Raw genomic sequence first — 12,040 nt, 5'->3', positions numbered from 1 at the left:
GACTTGCAAGGTATTATGAGGAGAAATAAACTTTCAGGGCCAGGACAGGGAGTGTGGTGCCCTGTGCAGGGGCAGAGGGACAGCCTGCCCCAGTGGGTGCCCTGCCTGCCATTCCCTCTGCAAGGACTGGGCACTGAGGGCTCCTCAGAGGAACTCCTCTGTACCCAAGGTCTGTGGGAAAAAAGCAGAATTTCCACATTTCTGAAAGCCAGGGCTCTTATGTGAGTGTCTGGAAAGTAGCATGACAGTGGCAATCCTCTGCCCTTATTTCACAGAGCTTGTCCCTCATGATTCCAAAAGCCTGGCAGACTTCTTGTGAACTTTCCTTCTGGGCAAAGTATGTAAAACTGCTTCTGTAGTACAAAATGCTTTAATCTGAGATTTGGTATTCTGGTGTGGATCTGGTATTCTCCTTTCCATCAGTGACAATGCCCCTTTCAGGCAGCCTGGGAAGTGACCTCCCCTTCATATCCATGCAGATGGGCTGCAGGAAATGCAAACAAGAGGTGAGCAAACTCAGCTGTGCCCACCTCCACATTCCTGGGGTTACCAGCAGGGTGCACACCGTGAACGAGCTGGGCTGGGCTGGCTGGGGGCAGTTCAGAAAGAATGGGAGTGATTTTTCAGAGCAGAAGTCAGCACATGAACCAGGGAGCAGAGGTCAGAGCAGCATGAGCATTTGAGGCAAGGAAGGTTTGGGTCTGGATTTGTTCAGTTCTCTGCAGCTTGGCCTTTCTAAAATGTTTTGGTAGGGAAATGGACAAACACATTATGCATGATGATTTTTAGCACATGGAGGATCTCAGTTCTCTCATGGCTGTTGGGCACTGAAATGTCAGCACTCAGGTCCAGAAGAAATTCTTAATCACTTTTTTATACTGGTAGCAAACAGGCTTTCCTTCTGCAGCCAAGCCCTATCAGCAGAGAGCCTTCTACCAGGCGGGTCTTGGTCTCTCTTCTTCCCCCTCTTCCCTTTTTGAACTGGCCACAAGACCTGAATGACTGTGAAGAATCTTTGAATGGGATTAAGCACAAAGCAGTGCTCTGTTTCTGGATCTTTCCTCCTAAACAGAAAGTCAACATCCATTACTGATGTTGCAGGTAAAATCTGCCCCTCTGTAGAGTACAGAAACTTGGCTCTAAACAGAAATTTAGGCACCATCTCTAAAAACAATCTAGCCTATTCATATAATGGATTAAAAAGAGGATTTTCTGTCTAGCATGCTCAGATAACTTTGTATCCATCATGCTGGAAATAGCTCCCAGATAGCAAAGCTCACTCATCATGCAAACTCCTTCTGTACCAGTATGTAATCCTTTTAATTATCCACTGCAGAATGACTTGTCTGCCATCACTCAAACCTGTTCAACTCCACCAGTATGGGTGTAATAGCACTGTCTTGGGCAGACTTCAAAAATCCCACCAGTGCCTAGCTGGATTTCTGCATTTATGGGACCTATGAGCACAGGCGGGTGGCTCTGATTAAACCATGACAAAGCTGGGGGCTGGGTCTCCCCTAATCAGTCCTAAAATACAATTTTTACAGTTGTCCCACTCCCTGCATAGTTTTGGCATCCTGACAGTAATTCAAATATATTCTGGAATTTATTCTGCTAATTTCTGGAAGAAAAATGACAAAGCCTTTTCCACGAGCAGGCTATCAAAAGCAACTTCTTTGATTACTAAGTAAGGCAAGAAACTGAATCAGCTCTGTTTCCTTGCAGCACTTTTGGTATTCTGTTGGTGTTTCTAAGATTTCTCATCTCCTGACACACTGAGACATTCATCTTCAGTTTCAGTCAAAACCCACAGGTTTGCAGAAAAGTCAAAAATTTGTCCTCATCTACTGCCTGTGATGCAGTCAAATGTTTCAACCCAGCAGCTCCAGAATATCTCATCCCTTTTGCAGTGCTTGCTCAAGTATGTCCACTTCTCCCCACCTCTGTGCCCCTCTCACGGTGTTCCTCAGCCAAGGGCTGTGTTTGAAGAGGGCTTCACCGAGCATTTGCAGCGTTGCAAACATCAGCCTTGGAGGTGCTCTGTCGAGAGGCTGTTAAACAACAGCACAGCAGGAAAAAAGTGGGAGCAAAATATCAGCACGGCAGACCAACCTCACAGAAACACATCAACACCAACAGGAGGGGGACAGGATATCAGGTTAAACACAGAGCTGCAGCAGAGTGCCAATGGAGGAAACACAGAGAGAAATATATTTTTCAGAGGGGGAAAAAAAAAAAAAGTCATTATAATTCCCTGCAAAATTCTGAAGTTGAATATACCTTCTAGCTGTTGATTGTTTTTTCCCAAGCTGCTGAACAGAATAATTCTTATGGAAAACACAGCAAAGATGTGAAGAAAACATATTAGGAAATCGGAATACATTAGTCAATCTAAATCACTGAGCTTTAAAAAATTACTGGATACAAACAACATCAGTAGCACAATCTGCACGTGCCTGCTCGAGGAGCAGGTCCTTGGGGTGCAGGGAGAGGGCATGGGAAGGCAGGGAGGCATTTTGGGGTGCAGCAGCTCATGCTTCTGGTGCCATCCCTGCTCTGAGCACTGCAGCACAAACCTGCCAGCCAGCAGCTGCCTCCCACCTGGGTGACAGCATCCCTCGGGCCCTGCTGAGCTCCTGCCTGTGCACTTTGCTTCTGGCTTGGGAAGGAGAAAGCCAAACCATGCCTCATGTGAGGGAGCAGGCCCCTGCACAGGAATGAGCTTGCTCACTTCTATAATCCCTGTGGCTGGAGAAGACCTGAATTAAAAGGATTTTTCAGTCTATCTGCCCAAGGATTTCTAGCAATCAGTACTTAGTGCATCCAAATCACACTCCCAAGCAACCCACGTTTAGCCCAAGTGTCCTTTCGGGGCATTGCTTGCATGCAGACACATTTATATTTCTGTATTTCTGCATTTCTGTCACATACTCGGAGCTGCCCAGGCTGCTCTCATGTGGCACAAATCCTGTCTCTTTGCCTGAGCTTGGCCCTGGCAGGAAGAACAAAATCAACCCCATCCAGCTGCAGTCCCAGAGAGCTCTTTTGGTGACAAAACTGCACTTCCAGGGAGCTTCCTTAATCTAATAGAAACAAATACCACTCCTAGACACTGAACTCTTCATACCTGACTCTGACAGGTTGGTGACTCTGTCTTGGACTGACTCTGATCTGGCCTGACAAGCACACTTTTTAGCTGTAAAAGATCATCCATTTCATTCATACAAAAATGTATAGCACCTGAGTAAGAAATATATTATGTATTCCTGAGAACCGGACAGGAAAGCAGGCATTGATAACTCCAAAATCCCCCAGGTAACTAAATATTATTTCAGAGCTGTTTGAACAGCAGATGTCCTGTATTAACAACATCAATTAGAAGCCAATTCTGTGTCACTGGCCTGGACACTGCCAGCAGCTGGAGCTCTGTGTTTTGCTTTAACTGTAGCTGGGCAGAAGACTAAACCAATTTAGATAAGATGGTGAGATGGCTGGAGTGAATGGGGTGCTGGTGCTGTCTGACTCTGCATCCAGCTCCATTGCTGGAGGAGATTACTTTGATATGAGAATCTATTTTCAAGTCAAGCATCCCTAAATCTTGAGCAGTGATTGGGGTAAGAAGCAGTAGTGCAGACATGGTCTTCCCATTATCCCTTTTCATGTGACAAATGGACAGCTTTACCTGGCACTATGGTAGCCAAAAATCCTGTTTGCAGGGGGCAAAGGAGGTGCCTGTTTCCTTTCTCCTACAGCAGTTAGGAAATCCTGTGTCAAACAAAATGAAATCCCGTGTCAAACAAAACAAAACAAAACAAAACAAAACAAAACAAAACAAAACAAAACAAAACAAAACAAAACAAAACAAAACAAAACAAAACAAAACAAAACAAAAATTGCCCTTCCTTTCAGAAAAAGGTTGTTGCTGATTGTTTTTAGAACGTGAATCTGCTCACCTTTGGAGTGTGATTCTGCAAGACCCTGTGGCCAGAGACATGTTGGATGTTGCCAGGCTGCAGACTCAAGGCTGCTTGATGTATTAGCAGCTAAACTGGTTTTTTGGTGGGTCCCACACACTGCTGATCACTCTGCTTTCCTGGCACAAGTGGGCAGCCTCATCCTTCTCAATTTTGTGAGCCATGAGAGCCTCAAAACAGCATTCTCTTTAACGGGGAGCAGTCAAGGAGAACTATGCTAATTATCTGGGTAGAGGATCCTTTAGGTCTTTGCCAGTTTTTATCAAAGCATAAAAAGCAATTATTAAAATTAATGCAATTTACCATGTGTTCTACTTCTAGCAAAGCTATTTTTGGCAAGGGTTTCCATCTGTCCCATTCAAGCAAGATCAGCCACAGACTTTTCTCTGTATTCCACTTCTCAGAGTTCTCATGTGGAGCTTGGCAAACACATGCCTTTCTGCAGAGGGGAGCACCTCCCTTGCAGCACCTGGGTTACCTGAGAGCTGCCATCACCTGGAAATTGTGTCCTCTTCAGGACAAATACTTACACTTCTTTCTCTGTTGCTCTCTGCTGGCACTGTGGATGCCCCTTGGTGAGGAAATGCTGCTCCCTCTGCCCTGAGTAGGTGGCTAGTGGGAAATGCTGTGGGCTAAGTGACAAATTTGTCTGCAGGTTTTCACATAACAGCTTTTATCTGTATTTTTCGCAGTTCTACAGCCTGCCTTAAAGCAATTAGAAATTAGTTCATTTACATTTTCATCCAGCTGAAGACAAAACAGCACAAGGAGAATGCATTTGTAGGGAATAAGGACCTGACTCCAGGATAGGGCCCATTGACATTCAGGGTCAAAAAGCCAGGCACAAACACCTGGATAAACAGGAACACGGCAGGTGGGATTGTCCAGAGTGGAGGCGCAGGAATCTTCCGAGTGACCTGAGTTCTGGGGATGGTTTTACATTTGCCACCCTCTCACAGTGCTCTGGCAGCAGCATCCTCTGCACTGAGATCTCACCTCTGTGCAAGTGAAAGAGAACCCTGCAAAGGAAACAGCAAGGGCAGCTCAGTTTATCCTCTGTGCCCCTCATCTGAGGTTGCACAGGTGAAGGAAGCTGCGCAGATGAAGAAGACTGTTCTAACATGACATGCTGGAATCACAGAGGTGAGGCAGTTTATTTTGGCTGGAAAATAGAAAGCCAAACAGTATCTTCACTTGTCCAGTGAATACACCAAAAAGAAGGGAAGCCCAGATGTGATGCTGTCACTAAGATACCCACTTGCTGGCTTCAGACTAGCTATTTATTAGCACTCTAACATGAAAAGGCTGCAATAGATTGAGTGGGGAGGTGTGATAGAGATATAATGAATAACAGAAAACTAATAAAAGATATATGTTAAATGCCAAATAAATGCCTACCCAGTGTAAAGAAAAAATATCTGGGATATAAAACCCAAGGGGATGATTAAATAAATTAAAAGGAAACTGACTCAAAGTCTTTAGAGTCAGTCTCTCTGGTGGCTGAACCCCACATTGCCATGCTTTGCAGCACAACAGCGCATTGCTTTCCGCTTGCCATATTTCCTAAAAAAAGGAACCCGGGCAACAAAGTTGGCAGCACAAATTTGGTTTGTGCTTAAAGTCGTTAATATCCCTACCTGGTGAGAGACAAATGTTGGAGAAGCCCTCAACAGACAAGCTGTCTGAAGAATTTGCCCAAAGCTGCCGTGAAGTTGCTGTCATTCACACTTGCTGCGGCATTTCTCCCTGTGCCGAAATAACAAAGATTCCTCCTGCAGACACACTCCCTGTGCTGCATTTTGCCTGGTTCCAAATTAATTCTCAAAATGATACCTAAACATGCTTTTCTCAATATAATATCACTGCAACATTATGGCAGGAAATGCTGCTCTCCAGAAATGGCATTTCCTTTGTAACCCAGGTGCACAACAGTCTTACTCTGCTCAGAGGCACTGCTCTCTGCTCAGACATCCTCTTCTGATCCCTTCCAGCATTGCAGGGAGAAGTGGCATTTATCAGGACACTCAGTGAAAATTCTTCATTTCATTCTCTCTCCCAGGCATTTAAATCCATAAAAGATTCTTGCCTCGTTAAGATATTGAAAGACTGGTATTAGTGGTTTAAAGTTAATGAAACAGGAGATTCCAGGGTAAATTCCGTTCTCACAAATAGCAGTGGAACTCCAATGTAAGTTCAATGAGCTTCACAGTGTGGCAGCAGAGGAGCAAGGGCCCCTTCCAGGCCAGCAGAGTCACTCATGAGTTAAGTGCAAGCAGCATTTGGCACTCAATTAGCTCAATAGAGTAATGCATGCCAGGGATTGAGAATATTTTCATGGAATATTGTGTAGATTATCCTGCTCTTTTGGATTACGTTTCAACAATAAAACACAAGATAACAGGTTCCTGAATTGTGATAGTCATAGGTTTTATTGTTCTGTTCTGATCTCACAAAAACATGCACATTTTTATTTTACATTTGTATGCATACATGTGCATGGGCATATGTGTGTCTCTCCATATTGAAAGCATATTTGTAATGTCTCAGTGCGTGAAAGCAACATTCTAGTTGAAATTTTCTCTTCCTGGAGATCAGAAAATCTCTGTCCCAGATGGCAGACATGCTCTCTAGCCAGTCCTGTTCCATTTCTCACTTGAGGCATTTTGGATTTGTGCAGTAATTGTGCACACTAGAGTTTCAATGCTGCATAGAAAGAGCACAAACAGTCTAGCTGAAAATGCTTGAATTGCATAAGAATACATGCATATCTTGGGGAAGGGGGGAGGGGTGAATGCTTCTATTTTTGTCACCAGTCTGCATTGTTATTGCTAATTGTTATTATTGTTATTATTTAATTGTTATTATTGTTATTATTGTTAAATGCCCAAATAATATGACAGGAAATAAAATAACAAATACCAAACCCAAAGTTACATCCAGTACAGGATAGCTTATTAATAATGGCATTGGCAAGACATTATGCTGGAAAAAAATTCACAATGGTTCCTCTGCAAGGCTTGTATCTCTACAATGCCACATGGAATGTCCTGGTCCCTTCCTCATTGTGCAGGCATAATCAGTCCCTCTTGGGAAGGAGAGCACTCATTGTATGTCCCTGTGATTTGCAACTTTGTTGTAGCAAACTAATTTTAGCAGGCTGGACAAACAGAATTGAAATAGGATTCCAGGAATGTGATGCAAATAAGCAGACCCAATTCTGATCTCACATGTGCTAGTTAACATCTCAGTTTACAACTTCCATTAGTGGAGTTATTCCTAATTTGTGCTGGATTTGGCCTACAGAATAATATTTCAACGTGCCTTTTTTTACGAGGCCAACTCGTAATGCAAAGCATTACCAATGCTAGGCCAACTTTTGCTAAATTCCAAACACAGTTGCCTACTGTAATAATGAAAAGCTCAGTGCCTTGCAGGACTACACCAAAGTCCACTGTATGCCATTTTGTTGTAGGGAAGGTTGTTTGGGATCAAACAGTCTCCTGCTTTAGCTAATGAACAGATAGGAAGAAAAATGAATGATCAGAAGTAATTGCAACTTGCAAAGTAAATTACGCCATTAACTGCTCCAGAAATCAATAATCAGGCACAAAAAGAAATTCAGTTGAGGGGATGACAGAAGAAAAAATAAATCTCTTGGGCATCTTGCCACTCTGGGGATTTTAATTTTGAGTTTTCCACTCCCATCTATCCATTCTTATATCCCATCCATCAACCTCCTGATGAATATAAAGGACTCCAGTATGAAATGCCAGAAGATTGCTGGGTTGGTAGAACAATGGAAAGGGAGTCTTTCAGGTTTGGAGAAGGAAGGGTAAATCACAGATGACAGTTTAGAAAAGCTTGTCTGCTCTCGCTTTTTTCCCCTAACATCTCTCTTTAATAGCATTGGCTGTCTAATAACCATTTCAAAGGTAACCAAAATCGTTCTCATGGGCAAATCATTTGGAAATCTCCTCCTGATTGACTCTAACTACTGACATAATTTTTAATAGAAGTGCAACATGATATATGCCTTTGCTTATTGGTATAGCTTTAAGCAGGGACAAAGTGGTTGTTTAATCTTACTCCCATGTTAGAGGCATTTATCTTCCACCCCTTTGTATTTACTATTTACATCCTCATAAGAATGCTGACACTGTAGCCTTCATTATTAGCAATACTCCTTGATTTAATAGCATTATGACTATCTCTGTATTTTGGGCTTTATTAATGAGCACTGTGAGCTCTTCTGAGTGCCTCCCTGTGACAGGTCATGTTGTATGGATTTTGACCAGAAGGGAGTTAAAAGGAGGAGAGTGGACCAAGCAGAAAGCCTACATGGAAAATGTAACCACTGTTGTGGTTACATAGGTAGTGGCAGAAGACAACACTTTGTTAAAAGAGGGTGATCAGTTAAAATGCCCATCCTACAGGAAGGGAAAAGTGGGGTGTGGACAGAAAAAAACTTACTTTCAGCAAGTACAGCTGAACTAGGCTGTGAGCTGGACCCTGCTGCAAGCAGGTGCTATTTTGGTCTGTAGGGACATTGGATGCCCAGACTCCTGTGAGGAAAGCTGGTGGAAATGCTGTGTAAAAATCCTCATGGCTGGAAATCCAGTTCCTGAAATGCAAAGCATTTATGGGCAAACTGGGTCTATTTATGCAGGAAGCATTTACTGATTGGTGCAAGCATTGCTCAGTTACCCCTCCATTGCACCATGGTTCTCCAGCAACTGTCCAAATCCAGCTCCTTGTGCAAAGCAGAGCATGGACCTGCCCCCTGGAAAGGGGGACAGGTGAGAAAGGGGGTGTCAGTGGGGCAGCTTTACCCAGAGACCATGAATCTGACACAGCTCTGGCAGCTCTGCACCATCACCAGGGCAAGAGCAGTGAAGTGCTCAGGCCATGCTGTGGCTGGAGAGGTGCTTGCAGTCATAACCAAAAATAATCCCAAGGCTGACTGGACACATGCTTTCCCTAGCAGCACTACAGCCTTGTATTCACCACCTTAGATCGTGACTCCAGAGGGATAAAATAGAGAGAAGGCACAGACCAGCAGGCTTGAAGGTTAATGGGAAAGAAGGAACCCAGAAGAACAGGGTTTTTGCCTGCACTAGTGTTTTATTTTGAATAAACAGGGGCACTCCCAATTATGAGAAGCTTTTATGGTTAATTACTGCTATTTATGTTGACAATTATCAGGTGTCATATATGATTCTTTTATATCCTTAAGCTTCTTTTATATCCTTAAACTTTTTTTTTCAGCTGAATGTGTAATCTTTAGGTCTCTATGTGTTTAAGACTTATTTTTACATACACAATTGTGTTTTTATATCTGTGGTAATTCACCAGTCAAAACATGACATGCATGATTTTGTTTCCAATCTTTCCACTTTAATTCTGCTCTCACTCCTTCTCTCCCCCCAGTAACCAGTCATATTTGACTGATCTTTTCAAATTAAAAACTAAAAAGGAAGAAATATGTCAAATTTATTTGCAAATTCTCCTTGTTGAGCCCTGTCACTTTAGCGACAGCCCTCCTCGAATTCCCTCCCCATTTGGGTTTGAAAAGTGGATGTAACCCTTTCAAGGCTGGATACATTTTCTTTGGATCATTTTCCTGCCTTTGCATTCAGAGACTGGTCTTCAAAGGGCTTTATTAACTGCAATCTTAAAAATCTTAAATCTTAATCTACAGAATCTCAAATCACACATAAAGATGGCTTAAATCCCCTAGTAGCAGAGAATAACCTGGGAAAGGACTTCCTCTGTTCCAAAGGACAGATAAAAACTTCCAAAAATCAGTAAAACATTTTTTTTCTGTTACACACCAAAGCTGATCTACTTTCCATGAGCATGAAAAGCCTAATTTTTATTAAGGAATACAGTGGGAATCTTGCAACTCTCTAAACATATTTGGTCTTTAGTCATCCTGACCAATACAGGCTTTGTGAGAGTTTGGGTAAGGCTGCCTGTACAATCTTCTACCAAAACTGCTGCAGGACATGGTCCTCTCCAGGACCTGCTGCCTGACACAAATGCCAGTGCTGATTTTACCAAACTAAGGGAGCAGACATGGAATAGGATACCAAGGATGGTTTGGGATATCAACATGTCATTGCCATGTCTGTCACCATGGCACCTTTGTGCCACCTACAGTGATAGGAGTATTTTTCCCTGTTTATATTTTACAGCATTAACTTAATTACTTGTTGGAATGAGTGCATGTTTTTTCCTTGACCATATCACTGGGACCCAGGCTAAAATGCTAACCTTTAAGTATGTAATTAAACTGGTGTTTATAGCAGTAGAGTGTAGCAAAGCCTTAATTTCTGAGCAGAGTGAAATTCAAAACACGTCTCTAAAATAATAATAAAAGAGATTGAAAATATAAGTCAGAGAGAAGCAGATGCAGACAGGAGTGAGCAGAAGCAGTGTGGAGCTTGGCACAGCACTGGCACGCTCATTTGCTAGGCAGATGCCTTTTTCCATGGCACTCCTGCTTATTGTAGTTGGTAAAGGGTTGCCCTTTTTCACAGAGTATTTTTCCTGGGCTAACTTTGAATTTAGCAGTGCAGGCGTGAGGAACCATTTTGTGCTTGGTGCCTGCAGGGTGCGTTGCCCTGTGTGCCAGTGGATGAATTTGTAAATGGTTTTCTTCAGTTTTCCCCTGTGCTAGTGCTGGGTCAACAGCACCCATGTAAAATGAACATGCATGTTATGCTGAATGTCTTTGAGCCTCTGTATGAATATTAGCTAATTAATGAGCAAGGGCTGTGACAAGGTTGTTGCAAATGGCAGGAGCTGCAGGGGATACAGCTCGAACATCCCCTGCAAGTCTGAATGCACCAGGGCCCAGAGAGCAGGAAAGGAAGCAAACAAGCTGAAAGGCTGGAGCCAGCCAGCAAGAGGGCTTCAAAAATACAAATAAATTTAGCATATTAAGACTGGCAGCAGCTCATATAGGTTTAATGGTTACACTAAGAATGGACTGTCAATCTGGACTGTCAGCCTTTAGCATGGAGAGATTGTAACCGAAGTGCTACCCAAGCCTTAATTACAGCAGATCAATTTTTTGACACACCATTTCAGGACAACAAAGGTCCCACAGTAAAAAGAGTTTTCTACTCTTCCTTTTAATTTGCACCAAGCTGCTGAGATCTCTGGTGAATAACTTCTGAGCACTTTGGTCTCCCATTCTTAGTTTTCCAAGAAAATACAATTTTTCCTAGGGAAATAAAATTAATCTGGTAACTAAATCCAAGGTCACAGGTTATGTTCCAAGCTAACATATAAGCTCTGCTGACAACTCAGTATTTGCCTTGATCTCTATATTCTGGTAACTCTGGCTGTGATTTTTGTGGCTGTCTTCTTTGGGAGAAGGTCTGCAACAGTTCAGAGTGAATGAGCATCCCAGGCAGTATGCGTGAGGATAAAACCATTAAGGAAATTGTGGTTGGTATGGTAGGACCTCACTTTAAGAATCAGGCTTATCGCAGCTGGAGTGAGGAGTTGAGGGTGTGCTTGATGCCAAAAGGTCAGCCAGCATCACAATGGCTTCACAGCTCATGACAGGTTTGTGTTTATTTGAGGCTGAGATCTGTCCTTTGCCTAACGTGTATCACTGCCATTGCAATGAAGGCTTATGCACACCCTGGTGTCACAAAAACCAGCTGGCTTAGGGATGACTAAATACAACACCTCAAGGGCCCAGCTACAGGCTGAGACAGGGCAGTCACTTCTGGCACATCTTTTCAGTTTTTCTTGCCCAGAAGAAAAAAACAGTGCTGAAAGCCCTTTCCCGTGGGGTGGAGAGAGCAATGAGATATGAACATAATCCTCCAAGTGTGTTTGACTGCCTTCCTGGGTCTTGAGGGGAAGCCCTTAGCTAAGGGAACTGGCTAGCTTGTGTCAGTGCCAGATAAGGAATTTTTTTAAGACAGAGCATTAGAGAAAAGTAAAAAAAAACCTTTTTAAAAAGGGGAGGGAGGAATATTTACAAGTGCATGAATGGAAGCTTTGCCGACGGTTTTCTTGGGAGATAAGGAGCTGGACTGGCCCGTCTG

This window comes from Fringilla coelebs, assembly GCF_963513975.1.
Source record: "Fringilla coelebs genome assembly, chromosome: 1".
Lineage (NCBI taxonomy): Eukaryota > Metazoa > Chordata > Aves > Passeriformes > Fringillidae > Fringilla > Fringilla coelebs.
This window is presented reverse-complemented; position numbering follows the sequence as displayed.